Source organism: Episyrphus balteatus, chromosome 3 (genome assembly GCF_945859705.1).
Source record: "Episyrphus balteatus chromosome 3, idEpiBalt1.1, whole genome shotgun sequence".
Taxonomy (NCBI): Eukaryota; Metazoa; Arthropoda; class Insecta; order Diptera; family Syrphidae; genus Episyrphus; species Episyrphus balteatus.
Window position 1 is genome coordinate 120,788,910 of NC_079136.1, and position 17,874 is coordinate 120,806,783.

Sequence of the window (17,874 nt, forward strand, 5' to 3'; positions counted from 1 at the left end):
TTTTGGTTATTTATGGTTCTTTTATTCTATACAATTCCTTTTTTAAAGACCAATTAGTTGCTAAATTCTAAAGAGATGTATTTCAAAAATTTTTAAAATGTTGTTTATTCATAATGGTGAACTCACAAAACTGTCATTTTAACTCCTAGAGGCGTTCTATTGGTATTGTCAAAAAAAAAAAGTGTGCTTCACTTTTACTTTTGACTCTCAGAGTCACTTGCCTAAGTGACAAGTTTAAAATTAGAACGTGTGAGCCTTTGGCAATTTTATTTTTGTGTTTTGCTTTTTTTTTACATTTTATAAATTCTATTGTTATATACGAGTACCTACATACGCATTTGTTTTGTTTAAAAACTAACGCACATCATGATGTAGTGAAAAAAAAAGGAAATTCATATAATAGCCAAAGAGTTCTACAACACTCGTCATAATTTTATGAACTGCGTACATAGTATAGCTTCAGGCTAAACGAAAACAATAAAAAAAAAAAAACAGTAAATCCAAATCCTCTTTAATATTCCCTTTCACACTTCAAAATTCAAAAATAAAAAAAAATCTAAAAAAAGAGAGAAAAAAAAACTATGCAAACGACACATACAATTATTATAGAAGCAATTACATTTTTATTCCTTTCAATTGTCCCGCAAACAATAGAAATCCACTTAAAAAACAAAAAAAAAAAAAAAAAAATTAATAACCAACAATGCTCTCGCACCCTATAATATTGCTTCTCTATCTCTCACTCTTTCGATCATCTATTTCTCTTTCTGTTCATTGAAGAAAAAATAAAAACTCAAATATATATTTTCATTTGTAGTTGTATTCATTCATGCATGCACCAATACATTGGGGGAAAAAAAAAAACTACTGGAAAAATCATTTTAGTCCTCTGCAACGAGATTCGTAGTTGCCCACTTAGAATGAAGAAAACAAAAAAAAAAAATACCAACAACCCACGATTTTTAACGAGAATGTCCTTAAATATATATGCGAACATGGGTATAGAAAACCTTCATATAGAGTTTTTTTTTTTCTTTGCTACACCAAGTGACTACGTCGACGTAGTTATAGTCATATCGTAGTGACTTTCAAACAACAATAGAACCACAGATATATTATTACGAGTACGACCTACATATATGTAGGAGAATAATACATATTTTTGCTCATATTATTACGTTATTCGCCTTGCATATTCGCCGTGATTCGCCCTTTTTTTATCCTTTTACTTTATCCTTTTGTACACTCTGATTCATTTGATTGATTGTTTCGCAAAAAAACATAATTTCCATTTTTGCCATGCATATTAAAAATGAAATGAAAAATATTGTTTCGCAGAATTAATTTGTGCTCCGCATTTCACATTTTGAAATTTGTAATTACTTTACGTGATCAAAGACATTTTCAGTTAGCCTCAGCTTTTTTTTGTAATTTTTACCTTCACTTATTTGCATATGTATGTTCTCGCGAATATTTTTTATCTTGCTAAGTTTTTATTTCGAAAAAATATTATTTTGCATTTTTTATTTCGCAAACTCACTGGTTTGCATCTTCGCAATTTTGTTAAGACTGTTGGAAAACACTGCACTTTGCAATTATTATTTCGCAACTTTGAATTAACTTATAGTTCTATATTGCCTAATTTGTCTTTTTCGCACTAAACTAAGTAGCTAGATTTCATTTCGCAGAAATATTATTTTGTTTTGTTATTTCACATTTCTGATATTTTTTGTGTAGTTTTTATGTTACGGAAATATATCAGTATTTTATTTGGCAAATATGTAATTTCACATTATTTTGTTTGCGTTTTACGCTTTTTTTAACATTTTTTATATTATTTCGCACTGATTATTTTTTGGAAATTTATTGGAAACATCCATTGAAAACTTAAAAGAAAAAGCATGTACAAGAAAATCTTCATTTGCGAAATTGTGAAACTTCAAAAATTAGCATTTGAAAATAAATGCAAATGAATACTCATGAATGCAAATGAATGCTCATGAATGCAAATGAAAGCACATGAATGCAAATGAATGCATATGAATGCAAATGAATGCAAGTGAATGCTAATGAATGCAAGTGAATGCTAATGAATGTAAATCAATGCAAATCAATGCAAATCAATGCAAATAAATACAAATTAATGCAAATGATTGCAAATGAATGCAAATAAGTGCAAATGAATGCAAATTAATGCAAATTAATGCGAATGCATGCAAATGAATGCAAATGAATGAGAATGAATGCGAATGAATGCAAATTAATGCGAATGAATGCAAATGAAAGCTAGTGTATGCAAATGAAAGCTAGTGAATGCAAATGAATGCGAAAATTGTTGGATACTAAAGGCATTCATTTGTTCTATTTCACGTTTCTTTTTTTTTTAATTTATGTAAATTGCGAGTAAGTTTTTGGATACTAATTTTTATAAATTCACAAGCTAAGCAAATATTGAAATATAATAAATTGAATTAATGTGCAACCTCAATTCACTGACATAGGGTGTCTTTTTTAACTTGAGAGTTTTATTTTCATTTTCACTGAATGCATTCATATTTGAAATTCCTTTTAGATTTTGTTTTTTCTTTTTATCTTTTCAGTTAAAAGGAATTCAAAATGAGTAAAAGAAAATTTGTATAAAAAAAAAAAAAAAACGGAAAAGATATATTCAGGACGAAGGAAGGAGTCCTTTATCCTACACACAGGGCCAAAGTTTAACCCGATTAAGTTAGTCATGTCTTCGTTTCTTTTTTATTATTTTTTTTTTTTTTGCACAACCATCAACGACCCACAATGTGACGCACACAAACACACTGCAACTGCAAAGAGAAGAAGAAGAGTTGAAAAAAAAAAAAGCTGGAGCAGCAGGAATGTTCTCAAAGGCAATCATGATGCTCGAGGATATTATATATCCTTGCAACTGGTAATTTGCCAAAAAAAAGTTGTTGCTATTCGGTGGCGGCATTTGCTATGTCGTCGTCTTCCATCTAAAATATCTATCTATTTATGATGCTTACTCACTCTTCTTCTTCTCTCTCTCTCTCTCTCTCTCTCTCTCTCTCTCTCTCTTTCTATTTGTCTCTTTGTCTCTAACATGAAGTTTTGTAATTTATGCTTTTAAGTATATAGAAACAGGATTTTTGTTGGCATATATCCAACAAACAGGACTAACATATAAATATGTCTCTAGGTATTACCTACAGTGAATCAGCAAGCGAGAGTTTTTTTGTGAGGAGTTCTGAATACAACTAGAAAAAAAAAGTGGGTTAGCCTGTTAACCCACTAGTTGAGTACAGTTATATAGAAGTTTTAGCTCTCATCGTTTTGTACCTTGTTCAAAAAAAAAAAAAAAAATAAACCAAAAATAGAAGAAAAAAAAAATTAAACAAAAATAAAACGGAAGGAAAATACTTGAACTTCCGAGAAGAAGCAAGCATTTTAAAGTTGCGCTCAAGGAATGTTTTATGGGGGTGCACACTAGGGTGGGTCAAAAAACTCGAAATTCTTTTTTTTGAATTGGTACTCCGAAAAATCGATTGCTAGACCCCTCCAGAATATACACACCAAATATGAGCTCTTTGTATTAATGGGAAGGTCCTCCGCTTTGCAATTTTCCATTTTTACATCAAGCTTCTACTAAAAAAAAATAATTTTTTTATTTATTGACTTTTTAGCAAATTTCTTTTCATATTCTTGTAGGAAATTGAACGCTCTACAAAAAAGGCCTTATACACTTTTTTCGTTTATCTAACCGTTGAATAGATATTTGAGGTCCAAAAATCGAGAAAATCTTTAAAAGTTCGTTTTTTGTTCTTAATTTTGTAACAAATTGAAAAATTATAATGATCAAACGCGCAAGACATATTCTTGTTGAAAATTGATTGCTCCACAAAAAAGGACTTATTAACTTTTTTCATTATGATAACCATTCTAAAGATATTCGAGATCAAAGTTAAAAAAAAATATAAAAACATTTTATATTTTTAAAAAATTTCTAATTCACTGAAACTTCATTATTTTCAAATTAGCAAGATATATTCTTGTAGGGGCTTAAACGTTCTACAAAAAATTCCTTGGAATGAAACTGATTGCTTTAACCGTTTAGAAGATATTCGTATCCAAACCAATGCTCACTGATTTCAATAGTTTTCTTATGACCCGTATGCATTGCGATTTGGATACGAATATCTTCTAAACGGTTAAAGCAATCAGTTTCATTCCAAGGAATTTTTTTGTAGAACGTTTAAGCCCCTACAAGAATATATCTTGCTAATTTGAAAATAATGAAGTTTCAGTGAATTAGAAATTTTTTAAAAATATAAAATGTTTTTATATTTTTTTTTAACTTTGATCTCGAATATCTTTAGAATGGTTATCATAATGAAAAAAGTTAATAAGACCTTTTTTGTGGAGCAATCAATTTTCAACAAGAATATGTCTTGCGCGTTTGATCATTATAATTTTTCAATTTGTTACAAAATTAAGAACAAAAAACGAATTTTTAAAGATTTTCTCGATTTTTGGACCTCAAATATCTATTCAACGGTTAGATAAACGAAAAAAGTGTATAAGGCCTTTTTTGTAGAGCGTTCAATTTCCTACAAGAATATGAAAAGAAATTTGCTAAAAAGTCAATTAATAAAAAAATTATTTTTTTTTTAGTAGAAGCTTGATGTAAAAATGGAAAATTGCAAAGCGGAGGACCTTCCCATTAATATAAAGAGCTCATATTTGGTGTGTATATTCTAGAGGGGTCTAGCAATCGATTTTTCGGAGTACCAATTCAAAAAAAAGAATTTCGATTTTTTTGACCCACCCTAGTGCACACACATTACAACTTCAAAAAGGAATTCTATATACCAACATAGACAGAAGGAAATGAAACATAGAATAAAGTTAACAAGATTCCTTTTTTACAAAGAATCTAAGGAGTATAGTCATAAGGATTTGAAAATGATATGTGTGCTGAAAGTAGGTAGGTTAAAAGAACGGGGGATGTTTTTAATAAATTATTTTTGCAAAACAACTTTTTGAATAAGGAGTATATGATTTCTAAATAGCATTTCATGATAACTTGTTTTTTTTTTGGAAGGATAACTTTTTGAGTACTTTACAAAACTGTTATAATGAGCTATGTATATTTAATGGGGAACCTGTAGGCGAAGAATAATAGGACAATATGTGTTTTTAAAGAGTTGTTCAAACCAGAATGTTGCACCCTTGAGCTCTAGAAAATATGTTGAATACAATTCGAAAACTAAGCCAATTTACCTCTTATTTTTGGTTTTAAAAAAGTCTATTGTTTCTTTCAAATCATCAACAAAATGAGTTCATTTCAATATAAATTGTTTAAAAATGAGTCATTTTCAAAATGAAGTAGGTACTTGAAGACACAAAAAAAAAACTTTGACCATAATTGATGTTTTTTTTTCGTGTTCGAAATTGATAATGAAAGAACTCGAAAGTAAACACTAAACAGTGGTTCTTAATTTTGTTGTTTGATGTTTTAATTTTTTAAAGTATGTTTATCGTTAAGTGCCGCCTGAAGACCCTCCGATACCATAACAACATCAACGGAAGTTGTGTTCAAACCAAAGGCGCACAAGGGTAACTTTACTTTAAAAAAAAGACAACAAAATACCACCAACAACCAACACCACCTACAAAGAATATTCCGTCAGTTATTTTTTTTTCGATTAAAATATTTATTCATGTCACGTTCGAAATGAAAGGGAATGTTTTGGAGACTCACAAAATGAGGATTTTTACGGTAGTAACGTTGTTGATGGTATTGTTGATTGTATTTCGAGTCTTTTGGAAGCAAATGGTTCGTTTAATGTTTTTTACATGCGTTACATTCACAAATATCATGGCAAAAAGTTGTCAGCTAATAATGTCAACTATTTGACTATGATAGTTTTGCAATCGAAAAACTATGCTACAGAGGTTAGTGGCAAATAAAAAACAATTAATCATATAGCAATTTTTTTTGTATTTTGAATACTGAACAGGTGAACTTTGATCCGTAATAATTTCAAGTTGAATCGATTTTTGGAACTGGTTAAAAGCTCATTTATTATATAATTGTATCGCTTCAAATTTGTATCTTGTGTTGAAATCAGGGTTGAAAAAAAAAATCATTTTTTCTTCATTACAAATTGAAAAAAAAAATTGCATTAAAAACATAAAAAAAAGTTGCATTAAAAAAATATTTATTGCAACTGAAAAAAAAAATGATTGCAACTGAAAAATATTTGTTACAACTAAAAATGTTATTGCAACTGAAAAAAATATTTGCATTGAAAGTAAAATTCTGTATTGCAAATAAAAATATTTTGCATTAAAATTAAAAATTTTATTGCAAATAAAAGTTTTGCATTAAATTTTTTTTTTCGATGCACAAAATACATATTTTATGTATTTGCAGTATGTGTATTTTTTTTTATGAAAAATATTTTTATTTGCAATACAAATTTAATTTTTAATGCAAATATATTTCAGTTCCAATTAACATTTTTTTTTGTAAATGCAAAATATTTTAAGTTGCAATACCTAAATATTTTTTTCATAGTGGAAATATTTTTCAGAAAAATATTTATAGAAAATGGTTCATGTAATAATTAATTTTTTAAAAAGTTGGTTACAAAATTCAAGTCTGTTTATTGCAATTTCGTTTAGAAAGTTTGTGATCACATAATGGAACCATCTGTAACTGGAACTGTAACGCTTTTTAAGTTAAAATTCATTACAATAACCGGTCTGTTTTATTCTATTTTTTCTGTCGTTTCTATTGGCAGCTCTTTGTCATAATTGATTAAAATGTACAAAAATGTCAAAATTTAACATTTCTTTACTAAAATTACTGTCCATATTTTTTTTATCATTTTTATTTATTTTTAGAGTTTTTTCTATTCCAGTAACGCAAAAAAGTGTTTTTTGTAAAGCAATTCAAAAAACCACAACATGTAGCCTTAATTTTTTCTATTTTTTTGGGTTTTTGTTCTTACAATACTGTTTTTTTAAAGTTTTATGTTGAAAATTCAAAACAAAAAATCTGATTTGTTACCTGACCAAAAAGCCAATCGTCTTTTTTTAAAACAAATTGGTTTTTTTATTTAAGTGACGCGCAGTGTATGTATCAAAGTATTTTCAATAACATAGTTCAAAATAAAAAAAAAAAACAAAAATAAAATAAAATAAAAAAAAAAAAAAAATTAAAATTAAAAAAAAAATAAAAATAAAAAAAAATAAAAAATTAACATTTACCTATACATTTTCTTAATGGCAAAATAAAGATTACCTACTTATTGCATTTAAAAAATTTCACTTGCATTTTTTTTGCAGCAAATTTACAAACAAACTAAAATCCTTTGAATATCGACGAAATTTTTGTAATTCTGAAGATCAAAAAACCATTATTTACACGTCAATCCAGATTTTTGGGCCCTCAAAACTCAATAGATTGACAGAAAAAGTCACACTGTTCTTTTTTTAAAGCTAAAAAAAAAAACGATAAACTTTTGAAATTGATAAACCCCTAATTGAAATTTATTATTTATTTCCTAGAGATATTTTTTTTGCAATACCTACATATGTACCAAATGATTTTAATTTGTTTTTGTTCTTTTTTGTTATCAGTTTATATATATTTTTTACCAAAACACGGAAATAAAAAAAAAAAAAACATTTCTATTCAATATATAGATAAGGGCATAAAATATCGCCTACATGTTGATACAAATAATTCATTGCTCAAATTTAGGAGCGTGGTAAAACAAAAAAAAAAAAGAACTCATTCATTATCTATAAAATGTTTGTTTTTTTTTTTAACTTTTACTGCCGCTTCACAAAGCAATTTCGTGTTTTTTTTTTCTTTATCAGAAAAAAAGTATTTGAAAAAAAAAACAGATAAAAATTCTCTCGGGGATTCATTGATTTGTCCAACAAAAAGTTCGTTCAATAAGTGATACTCAACGATTTATCTACAACTTGAGAGTTTTATCGTTTTCGATATTTACTACCTACTTGTATTTTAGTCTTTTTTTTTGTTCTACTAATAAATTATAAATTTTATCTACTGCTAACATCCTTATTGAACATCGAAGGAGTGTCTTCTTCATTGATAAAAATAGACAATGATTAACTATATTTTTTTTTTTTTTTTTATAAATGTTTGTTATTCTATTAAACACACCTATTAAAGATTAAAATGTCAAAATAAAATTTATATCAAGTTGTGTTTAATATGAAAAAACAGGTATGTATTTTTTGCGTTATTTTCCGGTTGAAGTCTAAATTATTTACAATGAACAACAAATTGTTTTTCTCACATAATCTAAACAATACTTTTCTGGAAGTCCTTAGACCAAATTAAAGATCATAGTTTTTGCAACAAGTCAAGTTTTCGATATGTGTATGTACTTAATTTTGAAGTACAATAACATTTATTTCGGGCACGTGTAAAAATATATCAATTTTCAACAACTTTAACTAATTACTTGTTAAATAAAAAAAATAAACAACAATTAGCAATACTTTAACAAATTTAATTTAAACATTTATTACTCGCCGGCCGCATAATGGCATTCAATTTTATCAATATGACGACACATCTTGGCAACAAAAAAAAAGAAACAAAAAAACAAAAGAATCACCAATTGATTTTTTAAGAATACATATTTCAACTCCTTTCCACATCTCTGTCAAATGATTGGTGTAAATTTATTTTTATTCAAATGACAAAGATGAAGAAAAAAGTGAATCGACACGAAAACATCGACACTCGACAATCGATGTCATCGAATAAATTTAGATACATTTTTTGTTCATTGTCTTTTAAAATGACGTTATCGATCATTTTTTTTTTTAACATCAGGTATTCTTGACAATACGAAGATTTGTACTTCAATTGCATGTTACTTAAATAAAATTGTAGTTGTGTATATTTAGAAGATATATTTTGTTGAGTGTTGAGTAATTTTTTTTATTTTTTTAAATAACTGCACCAACAGCTGCAAACAGTAATAAATTTGCACAAATGGGTCGCACGAAGTTACTGTGTTATCTTTGAAGGCTACACATTTTAAAACAAATTGTTTTTGAACTTTCGTTAGTTTTTTTTTTAGAAGTTGAGGGTTATTAATTATTATTTTTACATTATAACTGTAAACAATACATATTTCAAGATGAAGCATTTCTTTAAAGGAGTAGAAACGCTGTTGAAAAAGTTCCGAAACACGAAATATAAAACAAAAAATGGATAAAATGTTTTCATTGTTTGGAAATTTTGTTTCATTCAAATCGGTTAAGCAGGGGTGGAAAGTTAGAATAAAAATGTTCAAGTCATACCAGTTTTTTACTAATTTAATTGAATAAATACTTAAGACAGTTTTTGAAGACCATTTTATAAAATGAACTTGATAGGCTGATTTTGGACTAAGATTTAGGATGTTACCTTTGGTGTGAACTAGACCGTTTTATTCTTGAGGGATTTTTTTTTACTTCTTCTGGCTAACTATTTTAATCGGTGATAAATAACTCAAAATCAATTTTTCTCGTCAAAATTCCCAGAATAGAATTGACCGATTTTCTATGAATATTTTAAGAAAATTTGGACCTCATATCATTGAATTTTGACGTAAAACTATAATTTTATATTAGTTTAGTTAGTTTTGTTGACTTTAAAATTTTAAATATCTTAAGTCTTAAAATTGGTCTACCAGTAATTTTTAATTAAAGCTACAAAAACATTTTTTTTTTTTTTTTGAAGTTATGTGGATACATTTTAAAGGTTAGGTATATACTGATGTGTCTTCAATTTGAAGTAAAAAACGGTAGACGGACATAATCCCGAAATTTTGAATACAGATAACCCAGAATCCTGAAAATCCAAAATCCCGAAAACCCAAAGTCCAGAAAAGCCAAAACCCCGAAAATAAAACAGAAAAAGTAAAAAGCTCTTCAAAATTGGGTTTTCGGGATTTAGAGTTTTCTGTATTTTGGATTTTCAGGATTTTGGGTTTTTTGGATTTTCATGATTTTGGGTTTTCGGGATTCTTTCTTTGTGTCATTGTCTTGTGTTGTCTCAGCCAAATGGTCTTAGTTGCCCGTGCTGTTTAGTGTCTGTACTCTGTACAGTGTACATATATAGTAAAAGTATAGTAATTATTTTATTCGCAAAACACATCAAATACCTAATTTGTTTTAGTTTTTCTATTGAAATGAATATCGAGCGACTACATACTAAGTTTAAGAAAATAAAACCATTTTTCAAATGATTTTTTTTTTTCAGACAAACAAAATACCTTTCTCAGATAACAGTTTTTACTGAATTTTCGAAAAAGATCACAAGTAAAACTTCTTCAAAGCGAATATTTTGGAACATTTTTTCATCAACTAAAATGACAAGAGTTTTCAAAAATACTTAAAAAAAAAAAAACAGTATTTTTAAAAACCAAAAAAGATGGTTTTTTTCAAATTTATTTTAAATCAAAATGAAGTTGTTGAAAAAAAAAATTTGACAAATGTGTTAAAATTACCTTCTTTTTTTTTAATTTTAAAAATTATTGTTTTTGACTTGGTATAATGTCAAAACCATAGAGTGTAGGGGAAAAAAAATTGGGACAGTATTCTCGGCATAACACAAAAAAAAAAATGTTTCAAAGAATACAAAGATTTAACCCTGTGCAGACAAATGCCGGTCATTCAACTCCTAAAACAAAAAAGTATACTGTCACTAATTGATTTTTTTCGAACTCTGATGTTTTTCATCTGTTACCTCATAACTTTTAAACTACTTAGCGTAATTTGACAAATGATGTATCGTTTTAAGCGTTTAGTTTGTTTGCTGATATAAGCTACGTGAGGTAATATTTAATCAAATATTGCCCCCTATAGAAGCCAAAGTCAAGAAATATATTGTTTAATGTACAGCGGCTCTACAAATACTTAATCACCAGTTTATAATTCAAAACAATTTAAATACAAAAAAGTTGAAAACTTAAACCCGATTTCTTTAAAGTTAAGCTCTAAAATGTATGAAAGAAGAAAAAATTTTTCTTAAACTTTTATCGCTGCCTGCGTTACTTTTTTCGATACCTATCCTCGTTAACAGCTTTTCAGTCAAGTAGTTTTGCTTTCAATTTCTGAGACGGTTAGACCAAGGTCTCCTCCAGTAAAATGCGCTTTTTTCCCCAATGATTACAAATTATAATAACTACACCTTAACTAAACTCAACACTCCTCATTGGCACGGAAGTTTTTTTTTTTTTTTTTAATAAAAATATCGACCAAAAAAAAACTTAAACTCAAATAACTATTCATTTTCGTGTCACTACAAATTTTGCAGACTCAAATTGTTTTGTTTTAAGTTTTCTTTTTATTTTGTGATAATACTAATAAATTCCATGTCACGCCCAAAACAGCTCCGTGGTGTTGTTATTTCAATTTCACTGCCTTGAATATTTGCATTTTTTTGTCTAATTATCATGTTTGTTATGTCTTATCGCCTCGTGCGATATTCTCAGTAATTGAGAAAGAACGAAAAAACAAGCAAGAAAAAAAAAACTAAAGAAAAGTCTATGCTAAAGGCCTTGAACGTCCTTGGCATAAAATTAAAACCACCATCACCCCACACACTTACCTTATTAACTTTTCCACACGAAGTCTTCGACGAAGTCTGAAAGTAAACAAGAAACAGAACAAAAAAAAAAAAACAAAGTTAATTTTTATTCGAATTGAAAAGGAAATTTTAAGTTTAGCTAAAAGATAGGTATAATCACAGTTAAACCATCAACAAATAAGATTTAACAAAAAGTTTAAAAGTGTAACAAATTCCAAAGTAATCATTTGTTATTGCGGTGCGGTGTTTATCTGATTTCTGATGCCGGACAAGATATTTAGATTCATCATTATACAATCTCGGACAAGAAAAAAAAAAAATAAATATATGCGCACATAATTTCAAAAAGCAATAACAGTAATGATCGCAATAATCAAGATTACGAGGGTTTGAGATCGAAGACTACTCGCCCTATAAATAAATTCATGTGAGTGAATGAGTGAGTAACTATATGATGTACATTGTGCAATTAATGTCGTTCCGGGAAATTAGTTTAAGAAAATAAAGCGCAACGCTTAATTTGACATAAGTGATTTATTGGACTTGAAATGTATTTTTTTTTCTTCTTCTAGATTTAAAGTAGGTACTCAAGAATGCGCAAAGCGATACAAGTATTTTTTATGATTCATAAAATTGCTGGGATTGAAATAGCCTGCAAATGGGAGCGACTTATGTAAATTATTTTTAAATATGTACGCTATTTAAAACTTATAAAATTTTCAAATTTAGGCTTTTGGTAAAATTTTGGAAACTTTCGAAAATTTTTCATTGCAGCTTTTTTTTTATTTTAAAAGCAAATGGGCCTAGATCATCAAATGGACATTCAATTTTCGATTTTGTATGATGTTTTTTTTTTTTTGAAAAAGTGGTGTAAAAGTTGGTAAAAAAATGTTTGTGTTTTGAAAATGCAGCATTTTTTTTTGTTTTTTGAAAATACAGCATTTTTTTGGTTAAAATCTTCACATTCAGATGGTGCAGATAGACTTTGCTCTTATTGATTAAATAAACTGAAAAAATCGGAAAAATTTATTTTAAAAACATAAGAAAATTAAAGCTTAGAAAACAAAAACTATTTTTTTTTTTCAATTGTTTGTGATTATTAAAATAAAATTATCGAAATAAAAGTTTCGATTTTTTTACAAGGCTGAACCAGCAGACAAGCAAGACGCATTCAAAAATACCTCATTTGTCATATCGCTGGCCGAGAATTATAAGGTTGTATGTTTTATGGAAACCCCTGCAGACATACAACCCTATAATTCTCAGTCAGCGATATTACAATAAGTAGTTCAGAAGTTATATTGAAAGAGAAGAACATGTCAAACACATAAATCTCCTTTTTTGAATTTGTTAAAAGCCATACCTACAATAACTTTAAAAAAAAGCCCAAACGCATAATTGTTTGCAAAAAATTCGAAATTGTTGACTATTTCGAAATTTCAAAACTAAACCGGAGACGTAACAATCTCGAAATTCTGTATCCAGAAATCCCAAAATCGGGAAAATCGCGAAAATGTAAAATCCAAAAAACCCAAATTGCCAAATACCCAAAATCCCGAAGCCAAAAATCGCAAAAACCCAAAACTTGCAAACCAGAAATACCTAAAAAAATTAAAGATAAAAAAATCCAAAATCCCCCAAAAATTCATGGTTTTATTGTAATCTTAGTTTTTTAAGGATTTAGGTCATAAGGATTTAGATCATAAGGATTTAGATTGTTGAAATTCTGACCCCAACCCAAGTTACATACTCTGCTATATGATTCATTTTTATAGTAAGAAAATTGTAGAAAATTGTAAACTTAACAATTTTTTTGCACCAACCTAACTATTAAATATTTTGATGAAATTGTGCTAAATTTTGAAAAATTTCTAAAAACATATTTTTTGTTTTTTATTTCAACTTTGTTCGTCTTCTTTCTAAATTATTCTTAAAATTTCTTATCATCAACAATATTGACAAATTCGTTTAGTGAAATAAAATATAGAAAATTTAATTTCTACGATTTATTATTATCTGACAAGCAATTTTGAATGTAATTTGGTACTGTACCTGAATAAAAACTCTTATGATGTTTTAAAATTATAATTGAAAGCTAAAAATCAATTATTTATTTAACTCTAAAATCCCTCCATTTGAATTCAATCTGACTTAAAATTCAATTATTTATTTCTTAAAATAACTTTTCTCTTGCAGCTTAAATCTTTTTGTTTAAGATCCTCTGGATGATTGCAATATACAATATACACATTGATTGGATGGTTTGGTGCACAGAAATCTTTCCATCCACCCACACACAAATATCACAAAAAATATCGTGTAAGTTGTCTGCACTCAAGAAAATTAAAAAAAAAAAAAACACAAAATTAAATAAACACAATAATCCACCTCAATTCTTTAAGATCATTGTCTTTTGAAAACCACACAACCTTCACACAAGTTCGAAAAAAAAACAATATTTATTTTATACTCGACTCCAAAAATAAATTGAAATTGAAAATTACCTCGCAACACGCATCAGGATGTCTCTCAAGTTAGCAGAGCAAGGTCAGCATAACATATGTTTTGTTATTGGATCTTTTAGTGCTTATTAAGTGCTAATTAAGTGCCCCAAAATTAAATTAAGTGCTCCACTACTTTTGGAGAAAATTAATGTTCTGCTAACTTGATTTAAAGTTAGCAGAGCAATTACCAGAAAATGCCCTAAACTGCTCGTAGAAAAATCGGGTTTGGTATAATATTTAGGTGCTAATTAAGTGCTCTACGAATCCCAAAAAAAATTTCCAAAAAAAATTTTTTTTCCAAAAATAATTTTTTTTCTGTGATTTTCGAAAAAAATTTTTTTTTTTTTTTTTCAAACTCTCTTAAATAATTAAGTGCTTAACTAATATAAGTTAAGTACCCCATTTTCCGAAGAATTTTCCGAGATTTTCCATTAAAAAAAAATATTTTCATTTTCCATACAAATTCATGTTCTGCTAACTTGAATTTTGATTTTTTCAAAAAATTCCACTTTTTTCGACAAAATTCGAATTGAATAATTAAGTGCTCGACTAATTTGAATTAAGTGCTCCATTTTCCGAAGAATTTTCCGAGATTAAAAAAAAAAAAAAATTGTCATTTTCCATACAAATTCGTGTTCTGCTAACTTAAATTTTGATTTTCTCAAAAAATAAATTTTTTTTTGACAAAATTCAAATGGAGTAATTAAGTGCTCGACTAATTTGAATTAAGTACCCCATTTTCCGAAGAATTTTCCGAGATTTTTCATTAAAAAAAATATTTTCATTTTCCATACAAATTCATGTTCTGCTAACTTGAATTTTGATTTTTTCAAAAAATTCCACTTTTTTCGACAAAATTCGAATTGAATAATTAAGTGCTCGACTAATTTGAATTAAGTGCTCCATTTTCCGAAGAATTTTCCGAGATTAAAAAAAAAAAAAAATTGTCATTTTCCATACAAATTCGTGTTCTGCTAACTTAAATTTTGATTTTCTCAAAAAATAAATTTTTTTTTGACAAAATTCAAATGGAGTAATTAAGTGCTCGACTAATTTGAATTAAGTACCCCATTTTCCGAAGAATTTTCCAGATTTTCCATTAAAAAAAAAATATTTTCATTTTCCATACAAATTCATGTTCTGCTAATTTGAATTTTGATTTTTTCAAAAAATTCCACTTTTTTCGACAAAATTCGAATTGAATAATTAAGTGCTCCACTAATTTGAATTAAGTGCTCCATTTTCCGAAGAATTTTCCGAGATTTAAAAAAAAAAAAATTGTCATTTTCCATACAAATTCGTGTTCTGCTAACTTAAATTTTGATTTTCTCAAAAAATAAATTTTTTTTTGACAAAATTCAAATGGAGTAATTAAGTGCTCGACTAATTTGAATTAAGTACCCCATTTTCCGAAGAATTTTCCGAGATTTTTCATTAAAAAAAAATATTTTAATTTTTCATACAAATTCGTGTTCTGCTAACTTGAATTTTGATTTTCTCAAAAAATAAATTTTTTTTTGACAAAATTCAAATGGAGTAATTAAGTGCTCGACTAATTTGAATTAAGTACCCCATTTTCCGAAGAATTTTCCGAGATTTTCCATTAAAAAAAAAATATTTTCATTTTCCATACAAATTCATGTTCTGCTAACTTGAATTTTGATTTTTTCAAAAAATTCCACTTTTTTCGACAAAATTCGAATTGAATAATTAAGTGCTCCACTAATTTGAATTAAGTGCTCCATTTTCCGAAGAATTTTCCGAGATTAAAAAAAAAAAAAATTGTCATTTTCCATACAAATTCGTGTTCTGCTAACTTAAATTTTGATTTTCTCAAAAAATAAATTTTTTTTTGACAAAATTCAAATGGAGTAATTAAGTGCTCGACTAAATTGAATTAAGTACCCCATTTTCGGAAGAATTTTCCGAGATTTTTCATTAAAAAAAAAATATTTGCATTTTCCATACAAATGCGTGTTCTGCTAACTTGAATTTTGATTTTCTCAAAAAAAAAAATTTTTTTGACAAAGTTCAAATGGAGTAATTAAGTGCTCGACTAATTTGAATTAAGTACCCCATTTTCCGAAGAATTTTCCGAGATTTTCCATTAAAAAAAAATATTTTCATTTTCCATACAAATTCATGTTCTGCTAACTTGAATTTTGATTTTTTCAAAAAATTCCACTTTTTTCGACAAAATTCGAATTGAATAATTAAGTGCTCGACTAATTTGAATTAAGTGCTCCATTTTCCGAAGAATTTTCCGAGATTAAAAAAAAAAAAAAAATTGTCATTTTCCATACAAATTCGTGTTCTGCTAACTTAAATTTTGATTTTCTCAAAAAATAAATTTTTTTTTGACAAAATTCAAATGGAGTAATTAAGTGCTCGACTAATTTGAATTAAGTACCCCATTTTCGGAAGAATTTTCCGAGATTTTTCATTAAAAAAATATATTTGCATTTTCCATACAAATTCGTGTTCTGCTAACTTGAATTTTGATTTTCTCAAAAAATAAATTTTTTTTTGACAAAATTCAAATGGAGTAATTAAGTGCTCGACTAATTTGAATTAAGTACCCCATTTTCGGAAGAATTTTCCGAGATTTTTCATTAAAAAAAAATATTTGCATTTTCCATACAAATTCGTGTTCTGCTAACTTGAATTTTGATTTTCTCAAAAAATAAATTTTTTTTCGACAAAATTCAAATGGAGTAATTAAGTGCTCGACTAATTTGAATTAAGTACCCCATTTTCGGAAGAATTTTCCGAGATTTTTCATTAAAAAAAAAATATTTGCATTTTCCATACAAATTCGTGTTCTGCTAACTTGAATTTTGATTTTCTCAAAAAATAAATTTTTTTTTGACAAAATTCAAATGGAGTAATTAAGTGCTCGACTAATTTGAATTAAGTACCCCATTTTCGGAAGAATTTTCCGAGATTTTTCATTAAAAAAAAATTATTTGCATTTTCCATACAAATTCATGTTCTGCTAACTTGAATTTTGATTTTTTCAAAAAATTCCACTTTTTTCGACAAAATTCAAATTAGTCGAGCACTTAATTATTCAATTCGAATTTTGTCGAAAAAAGTGGAATTTTTTGAAAAAATCAAAATTCAAGTTAGCAGAACATGAATTTGTATGGAAAATGAAAATATTTTTTTTTTAATGGAAAATCTCGGAAAATTCTTCGGAAAATGGGGGTACTTAATTCAAATTAGTCGAGCACTTAATTACTCCATTTGAATTTTGTCAAAAAAAAATTTATTTTTTGAGAAAATCAAAATTCAAGTTAGCAGAACACGAATTTGTATGAAAAATTAAAATATTTTTTTTTAATGAAAAATCTCGGAAAATTCTTCGGAAAATGGGGTACTTAATTCAAATTAGTCGAGCACTTAATTACTCCATTTGAATTTTGTCAAAAAAAAATTTATTTTTTGAGAAAATCAAAATTTAAGTTAGCAGAACATGAATTTGTATGGAAAATGAAAATATTTTTTTTTAATGGAAAATCTCGGAAAATTCTTCGGAAAATGGGGTACTTAATTCAAATTAGTCGAGCACTTAATTACTCCATTTGAATTTTGTCAAAAAAAAATTTATTTTTTGAGAAAATCAAAATTTAAGTTAGCAGAACACGAATTTGTATGGAAAATGACAATTTTTTTTTTTTTTTAATCTCGGAAAATTCTTCGGAAAATGGAGCACTTAATTCAAATTAGTCGAGCACTTAATTATTCAAT

The 17,874-nt window shown here is 27.2% G+C and overlaps 1 protein-coding gene across 2 annotated transcripts in view; it reads right to left on the reverse strand.

The window, feature by feature from the left end:
* The window catches only part of LOC129915711 (loricrin), a 169,326-nt gene that overhangs the window by 87,696 nt on the left and 63,756 nt on the right, over positions 1–17,874 (reverse strand). For both annotated transcript variants that reach the window (XM_055995370.1, XM_055995369.1), the window contains one exon: positions 11,642–11,677. The gene's annotated coding sequence lies outside the window, so the exon portion shown is untranslated. The remainder of the gene's footprint in view (positions 1–11,641; positions 11,678–17,874) is intronic.